At 43.0% G+C, this 12,021-nt stretch overlaps 1 protein-coding gene across 1 annotated transcript in view; it reads left to right on the plus strand.

Annotated features, from left to right (window-relative positions):
* The first annotated feature begins 4,402 nt into the window (after window positions 1–4,402).
* The window catches only part of TRHR (thyrotropin releasing hormone receptor), an 82,072-nt gene continuing 74,453 nt past the window's right edge, over window positions 4,403–12,021 (plus strand). Inside the window, exon 1 of the mRNA XM_056522594.1 lies at window positions 4,403–4,517. The gene's annotated coding sequence lies outside the window, so the exon portion shown is untranslated. The remainder of the gene's footprint in view (window positions 4,518–12,021) is intronic.

Genomic DNA, 12,021 nt, shown 5'->3' on the forward strand with positions numbered 1-12,021 from the left:
TAAATTTGTAAATACTTTTCATTGGAGTAAGGACATACCTCATATTTGATGTAAACTGCTCTGCTGGTGCACACCAGGACTCAGAAGAGTAGGAGCGCCATTAGGCTTTTGGAGAATGTTGTCAGGGTCCTTGAGCCTTTACAGAGCTACTATTGAGCCAGAACAGCTGGACCCCCCCTCGAGTTCAATCATTTTGGAAACTACACCCCTCAGGGAATGTAACAAGGGGTACAGTGATTATTTACACCTCACAGATGCTTGGAACATTGGGCAGTAAAATGACAAAATGCAGACGTTACCCCAAATTTTTCATTTGCACAAGGGGTAATAGGATAAAATGCCCTCCAAATTTTGTAACGCCATTGCTTCTGAGTATGGAAATACCCCATATGTGGACTTAACATGCTGTGCGGGCGCACTACAGGGCTCAAGACTCCTAGAGCTATGTTCGCATTTGAGGCCTATGGCATATCAGTAGATGATGGTTACATACATTCAGCGGAAAATAAAAGAAAGGAACACCAACATGTGACCCCATTCCACACAGTACACCCCCTGGGGAAGGTGTATAGGAGGGAACTGGACATGTGGAATGGAAGGGTGTTCCCTAAATGTATTTTCCAGGAATGGATGAAGTGTACTATGGGGGGAATGAAAATTACAGTGTTACTCTGATATGCCAATAGTGTTCCCAAAATTAAGACCCGGAGCATAGCCAAAAGTAAAAAAATATGCATGCCCCAAACCATATGCACTGAATCATCATTCTGGGAATGTGATGTGTATGGACGACCCTAACCTGTTGCCTCACACTGCTCGGGTAAAGAGAGAAAGCTGCGCATTTGAGGCAACATAAAAACGACCCGATGCTAGTGACTCAGTGACCCATGATCCATTTTTTTTAATTTTTTTATTTTTTTTATATGAAAGAGTTTTTTTGGGCAATTTAGTGGTTTATGGGGTTAAAATTTTGAATGTACTCTGGACTTGGCACATTGTGGTTAAATTATTAAAAATTAAAATGAATAGGGAAAATTTAGTACTCCATGGAAGTGTGATACTCCCTGAAGCAATTTTTAATGCATTTAATGCGGATAATCGGGGCAAGTGTCACATTGAGTGGTGGTGTCCTTCCGTATCACCCTCTTGTGACACACTGCCTCCTATAACTCCATTTCCTTGGGAACTCCGGCCTGCTCTTTCCCGGTCACCAAAGATCAGGGCTCTTAGGACTTCTTCTTGGAACTGGAGGTATGTCCTTGTGTTGCCAGCGTTCTGTGACAATACAAAAGAGTTGTACATGGCAACCTGTACCAAGTAGACCGCAACTTTTTTGTACCATACCCGTGTTTTCCGCATGGCCATGTCATGATCAGAGAGATCAACTCCCCCCATATACTGATTGTAGTCCAGAATACAATCAGGCTTGAGGACCGTTGTTGTGGAACCTCGCACAGGGACAGGTGAGCTGCTGTTACCATGAATTGTGGTCAGCATAAGGATATCCCTCTTATCCTTATACTTGACCAGCAACAGGTTACATGGGTAAGCGCACAGGACTCACCCTTGGGCATAGGTGTCTGGTGAAAATTTAGAGGGAGGCGTTTCTGGGTCTTCTGCACAGTCCCAGAAGCAGACGTGGATCTGGCGGGAAGGGATGTGAACAGAGGGATGCTGGTATAAAAGTTGTCCACGTACACGTGGAAACCCTTATCCAGCAATAGGTGCACAAGGTCCCAAACGATTTTCCCGCTAACACCCAGAGTGGGAGGACATTCTGGGGGTTCAATTCGGGAATCCTGTCCCTCATATACTCTAAATTTGTAAGTGTACCTGGAGGTACTCTCACAAAGTTTGTAGAGTTTCACACCACACCGCGCCCGATTGGAGAGAATATACAGACGGAAGATGAGTCTCCCCTTAAAACTGATAAGAGACTCATCTACAGAGAGCTCCCTGAGCAGTACATAGGTCTATAGATGGACATTATCATCGTAATGCAGGCATTTCTGAATGGCGGTGAAGTGTGTATATGTGTGTGCTTGGTTCAAACTTTATATAACGGTGTGTGACAAAATATCACACACCATTTTATAACGGTGCGGCCCCCCAAAAAAGGGTGGCAAATCGCAGCACCCTGAGACCCTAATAAGGCCTGGGTCACAATTCAAAATCTGTGGCGTACCCTTGAGGACCTATTAGGGGGTCAGGGGAGGGAGAATATATTTTTTAACTTTTTTTATTTATTTTTTCAAACCCCTACCTGTCCCTTTACTGTAAACTCACCCTGACTACAGGTGGCTGGAGGCCACTTCTTCAGCCCCGATGGGCACAGATCTTGGCACAGGGGGGTCCCTGACTCCTTCTCTCAGCTCTGCCTGCTGACTGAGCTCGGTGGGCTGGCAGAGCGGAGAGAAGGGGACATTAACCAATAGCAGCACATCTGGAGAGGTGACGTCATCGCCACCTCCCCACAGCAACAGGAGGTGATTGGCAGTGTATGACCGGAGATTGATGACATTGACCGGCGATTGCCGACATTGGGGGGTCTCAGGACCCCCCAGGCATTGTCACGGGATGCCTGCTGAATGATTTCAGCAGGCAATTCGGTCTGGTCAGGTCCCCACCCGGCGTGTGTCGGAGACCGGAATTCCCACGGATGTACAGGTACGCCCTGGGTCCTTAAGTTCCAGGACGTCAGGGCGTACCTGTATGCCCTGGGTCCTTAAGGGGTTAAAAGTGTAACAAAATCATGAAGAAAATGTTTCATACTGCACGGTGAAACATAAACATAAAAAAAATTCCAAACACCAGAATTGCTGATTTTTGGTCACATTACATTTCAGAATTTTTTTTATAAAAAGCAATCATAAAGTTGTTAAAAAAAGAAAGTTTTTTTTAAAAGCAGCACCATAATAGTAAAGCATTTAAACAAATGTATAATTTTTATCGTATTAACCCACAGAATAAAGAAAACATGGTAGTTATACAGTAAAGTGCACTGCCTATAACCTTGCAAAAGTGCAGACTTCTTTTTAATTTCTGCAAAAAATATTATCTTTTTGGTTGCGCCATACATTTTTTGGTTTAAAAAGGAAAGATGTCTTTACAAAGAACAATTGGTCGTGCAAAAAAAAAAAAAAAAAAAACAAGCCTCATATGGGTCTGTAGATGGGGGGAAAAAATTATGCCTCTTAGAACGTGAGGAAGAAAAATGAAATAGTCTTAACCCCTTAAAGACCAAGGACATAAATGTACATCCTAGTGCGGTGGTACTTTGCGCACCAGGACATACATTTACATCCTGAGAGAAGCCAGGGACCCGCCAGTAATGGCCAACATGTGCAATCGTGCAGATGTCTGCCATTAACCCATCAGATGCCGTGATCAAAAAAGATCACGGCACCTGCGGTAGCAAGTCCACATTTTACGCTGATCTGATCGCCCACGGCACAGCCACGGGATCAGATCAGCTAAAATGGTGGATGGCGGTCCCCTCACCTGTCTCTGCCGCCTTCCAGGCTTCTTCTGCTCTGGTCTGACGTAAAAAAAAAAAGTCTAAATTGCTGCTTTTTTGTCACATTTTATTTTTAAAAAATGTCTAAAAAAATTTATAAAAGTTTTATATACATAAATGTGGCATCAGTAAAAATTACAGATCATGGCGCAAAAAAATGAACCCTCATACCGCCGCTTATAAGGAGAAATAAAAAAGTTAAAGGTAGTCAAATTAGAGGTATTTTAGACGTACTAATTTGGATAAAAAGTTTGCAATTTTTTTAAGCACAATAAAAATAGAAAGGTATGTAATCATGGGTATCATTTTAATAGTATTGACCTACAGAATAAAGAACACTTGTCATTTTTACCGTAGATTGTACGTCGTGAAAACGAAACCTTCCAAATTACCAAAATTGCGGTTTTCTTTTTAATTTCCCCACACAAATAGTATTTTTTTGGTTGGTTGCGCCGTACATTTGATGGTAAAATAAGTGATGTCATTACAAAGGACAACTGGTCGCTCAAAAAAAACAAGCCCTCATACTAGTCTGTGGATGAAAATATAAAAGAGTTACGATTTTTAGAAGGCGAAGAGGAAAAATCGAAAATGCAAAAATAAAATTGGCCTGGTCCTTAAGGTCAAAATGGGCTTGGTCCTTAAGGGGTTAAAGGTAATCCACCCCTAGACATCTTATCCCCTATAAAAAGCATAGGGGATAAGTTGTCTGATAGTGGGGGTCCCGCTGCTTGTACCTCCTGTGATCTCCATGCAGCACATGCAAATTAGAGACCATGCCTCCATGAGGTCACAATTTGACACTATGACAAAAACATATACACCAGTGCAAATAAATCATAAATTCTACACAGAACAAAACTTTATTCTTTAGAAGCAAAATCACTTTGATAAATCTCTTCCTGACTCTCGAAAGATCTTAGTTTAATATTTGACATCAATTATCAGCTGAAAAATTGTTCAACAACAGCTTTAGCTCTGCTACATGCGAGTGCATACGGTATGTGGAATTATATCGAAATGAGAGTTAATCAGTGTAAACCCATATTTTGTGTCTCAGTAAATGTTTAGTAAATTTACTTATATCTTTCTTCTTAACCACTGCACACTGTTACTATGGAAACAGGTTTTTGCTCAAACATTGCAAACTGTATTTACGTATTAAGAAATACCTGTAAGATATTGTTCTGCACTAATTGTTATCCCACTAATTTAACCCCTTATGTCACTGCAATTTTTCTCTTTTATTTTTTCCCTCTTCGTTCTTTAAAGAGGAATTGGCAAATTTTAGCATGTATGACATTTGGCAAAGCATTATATATGCTAAAATCTGCTTAGGGAGCAGAGCAATGAATTCATCAATCAAGAAGAGGGGGGCGGAACCATGATCGGAGCGATGGGACCCATTAAGTATAAGTCCCCGCCCAAGGGACTACTTACGAGGTGGCTGGGGGGGGACTTTATAACTTCAAATCTTAAACCTCCCTGGGGGCAAAAACATCCCCCGGGGATGGTGAGGAAACAAATTTTAGCATATATAACGCATGCCAAGCATTATATATGCTAAAATCTAATTATTTGTTCCCTTTAAGAGTCCGAACTTTTCATTTTCCATCCACACAGCCATATGAGGGCTTATATGTTGCAGGACAAGATGTATATCTAATGGCATCTTTTATTTCACCGTAGGATGCATTCAGAAACCAACAAAAAACACCAAAACACTAAAACAATTTCACTAATTTTTGGTATTTTATTTTTACAGTAGTTACTCTGCAGCTTATTTATATTGTTTGTATTATGTTTTTCTATTTTTTAGGGTAGGGTCACATGTGCCGTATTTTGCTGCGTATTTGCTTCTCCATATTTTCCTACTGATTACGGTACACCAGTAGCAAAATCAGCTGCGTATTTTGCTATCCATGGACTTCAAAGAGTATGAAAATACACAGCAGAAAATGTGCAGCACAATAGGGCATGTGTGACCCTACCCTTAAAAAGTGAAAATATTGCTACTCATCGCCATATTCTCATCTCTATAACCTTTTCACTTTTTTGCAAGCTGAACTGTAGTTGTAGCTGTACAACTTTTTGGGTACATTTTTAACCGAGTATTTGGGAAGTTAAAAGGAAAACTGTCAGCCTGTTCACCCACACTAAACCCAATTCACAGGGTTATAGTGTAGGTGAACAGGAGTCCAAAGAGGGGTCACTTACTTGAATATGTCCGGTAGGTCCTTAGCTATGTCCCCCAGAAGATCCTCAGTGAATTCAGTGAATCGTGCACAGGGGTGGGGCTTCACAGGGGGCAGGACTTCATTATTCCACTTTACTAGGATGGGGAATCACAGACAATCAATATGTAAAATGAGCCAGTGAAGCCCCGCCCCCTGTGCACAATTTAATAGCAGCTACCAACAAAGTACAACATTGTCTTTTCCAGGAACACAACTATATAAATAATATTTAAAAAATATTAGTTATTTTTATTTATATCTATATCTATCTATCTATCTATCTATCTATCTATATATATATATATATATATATGTGTGTATATATATATATATATATATATATATATATATATGCTGCCCAAGTGTAAATCAGCAGAGCCTAGACAGTTAAATCATTCTTTACCATGACATTGGTCCAGCAGCTGGATGTTTAAAACTCCTGGCCAATTTCTGTAGACAGAGTAGCGCGATCTGGAGATGTACAGGAAGTCCCATGTTTTAAACATCCTTTCACCGGATTAACATCATGGTAAAGTATGATTTAACTGTCTGGCAGGCAGGTGCAGAGAATAGTTAGTGCGGGGGCAGGGAGAGGGGGCAGGGTATATGGGGGAGAGAAGATTTATTGCGGACTGAGAGAAGGGGGAGGGCATGACAGCACTGCTGTAGTGAAGAGTAAAGGTAGGATAAGTAGCCTATTACTGCTGGGTCTTCAGGACACTGGGAAATCATACCAGCTTTTGCAATCTGAAGGTTTCTGTAGGTTTATGTAGGCAACACCGGTACTCAGCTAGTATATTAATATATATTGTGCGTTAAAGGAATTTTCTGCCATTCTTTATGGGGCTGCTGAACGTTTTGGAGCTCATAGGTAATGAATACAGTGGTGGTCACCCACGCCTGGTCCACACTGTTAATTCCAGAGAAAATATGTTCCCGTGTTCTGGATCGGCAGGGGTCCCAGTGGTTGGACCCCCACCAATCTGCTTGTTATCCCCTATGATGTGGATAGGGGATAGATTAATAATGTAGGAAACCCCTTTAAATGTGCACATATAGTTGTTAGGTTGTTAGAGTCCAGTTCAGTGACATTACAGTAATTTATATTGTTTTTTCTTCTCTTTTATAGTACATGGTGTTCATCTCTTTCCTGCTCTGTTTAAATAACGTGTCGGCGACATTTTGTAATTGTCTGCTATAAAGCATACGCTGCAGGATGTATAGATACTGTCAAACATCTCAGGTCCTTCCTAGGTGTAAGGGATATGTGGATATACACCATGGGGTGATAAAAGGAATGCCTTCACCAGCAGCGGAACAATAACTTACAGGGCCACACAGCAAGTGTTAGGGCACAGAGGGTTCAGGTCTATGATGCTTCAGCCCAATTCATCTAAGGCCCCAGCTGACTTCCATCATACACACTAATTCCTCCGTATACACATCAATGTATTTCTCTTCTCTTGTGCAGGGTGTAGAACTTCGGTTTTCCTTCACCTTTTTATTCTGGCACTGAGACGGCCCAAGGGAGTTTTGCCTGATACACAATACAATGCATCTTAATGCTACATAGACTTTCTTTAGATGTATAAACTTAACACAACATGAAACATGGAAAGATTATGCAAGTAGCTTCGGGATGTTCGAGCTGTTCTTCATTTAACTATTCTTTTTATTCATCTCTGGTGGGACCAGTGCTAGCTTCTGTGGTAAGGAATTGTGCGGAAAAGCCTTGTGGGGTGTAGGTTAGTTGGGGTGTTGCTGTTCTAGATACTGAAAGGGCGCTGTTAACCCTTGTCACTCGTGACACCAGGGTGAGGGTTAAATTCTGTAATGTTGCTGGGCCTATCGCCACCCTTCCCAAAAACGATAGGTGCGGGCGTAACAATTAGATTGTCCACAACCACTGTTGAACTTAAAACTTGCAGGAACTTTTACTGAAGAATTTCTGAAGCAGGCAATAACAATAACAGTCCAGATAACAAAGTCCATTTATAACTGGGCAGCGATTGACAGTTGGTTGGGACAATTGGTTGGGATAGGGGATAAGATGTCAGATCGCCGCGGTCCCGCTGCTGGGGAGCCCCGGGATCCCCGCTGCGGCACTGCGCTATAATTACAGCACAGAGTGAGTTCGCTCTGCAAGTAATGACGCGCAATACAGGGGCCGGAGCATCGTTACGTCACGGCTCTGCCCCTCGTGATGTCACGGCCCGCCCCTTTCAATGCAAGTCTATGGGAGGGGGCGTGGCGGTCATCACGCCCCCTGCCATAGACTTGCATTAAGGGGACGGGCCGTGATGTCATGAGGGGCGGAGCCATGACGTCACGCTGCTATGTCCCCTATATCGCCCGTCATTACGCACAGAGCGAACTAGCTCTGTGCTGTAATGATAGCGCAGTGCCGCAGCGGGGATCCCGGGGCTCTCCAGCAGCAGGACCGCGGCGATCTGACATCTTATCCCCTATCCTTTGGATAGGGGATAAGATGTCTAGGGGCGGAGTACCCCTTTAACCCCTTAAGGACTGAGCCCTTTTTCACCTTAAGGACTCAGCCATTTTTTGCAATTCTGACCACTGTCACTTTAAACATTAATAACTGTGGAATGCTTTTAGTTATCAATCTGATTCCGAGATTATTTTTTCGTGACATATTCTACTTTAACGTAGTGGTAAAATTTGTTGGTAACTTGCATCCTTTCTTGGTGAAAAATCCCAAAATTTTGCATTTTTCTAACTTTGAAGCTCTCTGCTTGTAAGGAAAATGGATATTCCAAATATTTTTTTTATTCACATATACAATATGTCTACTTTATGTTTGCATCATAAAATTGACATGTTTTTACTTTTGGAAGACACCAGAGGGCTTCAAAGTTCAGCAGCAATTTTTCAATTTTTCACAAAATTTTGAAACTCGCTTTTTTTTAGGGACCAGTTCAGGTTTGAAGTGGATTTGAAGGGTCTTCATATTAGAAATACCCCATAAAAGACCCCATTATAAAAACTGCACCCCCCCAAAGTATTCAAAATGACATTCAGTCAGCGTTTTAATCCTTTAGGTGTTTCACAGGAATAGCAGCAAAGTGAAGGAGAAAATTCACAATCTTCATTTTTTACACTCGCATGTTTTTGTAGACCCAATTTTTGAATTTTTGCAAGGGGTAAAAAGGAGAACACTTTTACTTGTATTTGAAACCCAATTTTTCTCGAGTAAGGACATACCTCATATGTCTATGTTAATTGTTCGGCGGGCGCAGTAGAGGGCTCAGAAGGGAAGGAGCGACAAATGGTTTTTGGGGGGCATGTCACATTTAGGAAGCCCCTATGGTGCCAGAACAGCAAAAAACCGCACATGGCATGCCATTTTGGAAACTAGACCCCTCGGGAAACATAACAAGTGGTAAAGTGAACCTTAATACCCTACAGGTGATTCACAACTTTTGCATATGTAAAAAAAATAAAAAAAAATTTCCCTAAAATGCTTGGTTTCCCAAAAGTTTTACATTTTTACAAAGGGTTAAATCAGAAAATACCCCCCAAAATTTGAAGCCCAATTTCTCCCGATTCAGAAAACACCCCATATGGGGGTGAAAAGTGCTCTGCTGGCGCACTACAGGTCTCAGAAGAGAAGGAGTCACATTTGGCTTTTTTGAAGGAAATTTTGCTCTGGGGGCATGCCGCATTTAGGAAGCCCCTATGGTGCCAGGATAGCAAAAAAAAACCCACATGGCATACCATTTTGGAAACTAGACCCCTTGGGGAACGTAACAAGGGGTAAAGTGAACCTTAATACCCCACAGGGGTTTCACAACTTTTGCATATGTAAAAAAAAAAAAAATACCTAAAATGCTTGGTTTCCCAAAAAATGTACATTTTTACAAAGGGTTAAAGCAGAAAATACCCCCCAAAATTTGAAGCCCAATTTCTCTCGATTCAGAAAACACCCCATATGGGGGTGAAAAGTTTTCTGCTGGCGCACTACAGGTCTCAGAAGAGAAGGAGTCACATTTGGCTTTTTGAAAACAAATTTTGCTCTGGGGGCATGCCGCATTTAGGAAGCCCCCATGGTGCCAGAACAGCAAAAAAAAAAACACATGGCATACCATTTTGGAAACTAGACCCCTCGGGGAACGTAACAAGGGGTTAAGTGAACCTTAATACCCCACTGGTGTTTCACGACTTTTGCATATGTAAAAAAAAACATTATTTTTTTTACCTAAAATGCCTCTTTTCCCCAAAATTTTACATTTTTAAAAAGGGTAAAAGCAGAAAATACCCCCCAAAATGTGTAACACAATTTCTCCCGAGTACAGCAATACCCCATATGTGGCCCTAAACTGTTGCCTTGAAATACGACAGGGCTCCAAAGTGAGAGCGCCATGCGCATTTGAGGCCTAAATTAGGGACTTGCATAGGGGTGGACATAGGGGTATTCTACGCCAGTGATTCCCAAACAGGGTGCCTACAGCTGTTGTAAAACTCCCAGCATGCCTAGACAGTCCGTGGCTATCTGGCAATACTGGGAGTAGTTGTTTTGCAACAGCTGGAGGCTCTGTTTTGGAAAAAGTGGCGTACCAGACGTTTTTCATTTTTATTGGGGAGGGGGGCTGTGTAGGGGTATGTGTATATGTAGTGTTTTTTACTTTTTATTTTATTGTGTGTTAGTGTAGTGTAGTGTTTTTAGGGTACAGTCGCACGGGCGGGGGTTCACAGTAGTTTCTCGCTGGCAGTTTGAGCTGTGGCAGAAAATTTGCTGCAGCTCAAACTTGCAGCCGGATACTTACTGTAATCCTCCGCCCATGTGAGTGTACCCTGTACGTTCACATTGGGGGGGGGGGGGAGAAACATCCAGCTGTTGCAAAACTACAACTCCCAGCATGTACGGTCTATCAGTGCATGCTGGGAGTTGTAGTTTTGCAACAGCTGGAGGCACACTGGTTGTGAAACACAGAGTTTGGTAACAAACTCAGTGTTTAGCAACCAGTGTGCCTTCAGCTGTTGCAAAAGCTACAACCCCCAGCATGTACGGACAGTGGAAGGGCATGCTGGGTCTTGTAGTTATGCAACAGCTGGAGGCATACTACTTTGGCTGGGTATGCTGGGGACTGTAGTTATGCAACAGCTGGAGACACACTGGTTTGCTACATAACTCAGTGTGCCTTCAGCTGTTGCAAAACTACAACTCCCAGCAGTCACCGACAGCCAACGGGCATGCTGGGAGTTGTAGTTATGCAACCAGCAGATGCACTACTACAACTCCCAGCATGCACTTTAGCTGTTTGTGCAAGCTGGGAGTTGTAGTTACACAACAGCTGAAGGTACACTTTTCCATAGAAGAAATGTGCCTCCAGCTGTTGCAAAACTACAAGTCCCAGCATGCCCATAAGAGCATGCTGGGAGTTGTGGTGGTCTGCCTCCTGCTGTTGCATAACTACAGCTCCCAGCATGCCCTTTTTGCATGCTGGAAGCTGTTGCTAAGCAACAGCAGGAGGCTGTCACTCACCTCCAACGATCCAGCCGCATGAGGTCAGTCCCTCGTCGTCGCCGCCGCGGCCGTCGCTCCTGGGGAACCCTATCCCAACATTGAAGCCGGGGAATCGGGTTCCCCAGCACCTGGGGTGCACGTCCCGCACCCGCTCACGTCCTCCGGAAGAGGGGAGGAGCGGGTTGCGGGAGTGACACCCACAGCAGGCATACTCAAACGTACTGAGTCCTTAAGGACTCGGAAAAGGGTCCGTTTGAGTACGTCCTGCGTCCTTAAGGGGTTAATGTAGCTTCTCATAGATTCTGTAGCATAGATCCGCTGAATTTAGGGGTGCATTTAGGTCCAGTGATCTTGCAGAGATAACGGGGAGATGTAAAATCTAATAGTCTCTAGCATAGGCCGCGGCCGCAAGGCTTTGGGCCTAGTTCTTGTCTTTGTAAGTTGCAGAGGTCCTACCTCATCCAGAGTCAGCAACCCAAGAGAGAGAATAATGGCGGCCGCTCCCTTATATGGGCAGGGGTTGCCCATTTTGGATTGGTCCATAACAACTGTCACTCACCGTTACATTGAATTGTGGGTGAAAACGTGACATGAGAACCACCAAAGGTCCTTCAGCAAACCACAGATTTCTGAACTTAAGTCACATGACCCGCAGGTCCTGCGACGCGAACAAGGTAGGAATCTTTATTAGACATATTTACATGTTTATTTACATAAATATTAACTAACTATGGGGTGACGAGGGGCTAGCTAAGGTAGAGGAACCCCACTGTTCCTAGGGA

The sequence above is a fragment of the Hyla sarda genome, chromosome 5 (genome assembly GCF_029499605.1).
Source record: "Hyla sarda isolate aHylSar1 chromosome 5, aHylSar1.hap1, whole genome shotgun sequence".
Taxonomy (NCBI): domain Eukaryota; kingdom Metazoa; phylum Chordata; class Amphibia; order Anura; family Hylidae; genus Hyla; species Hyla sarda.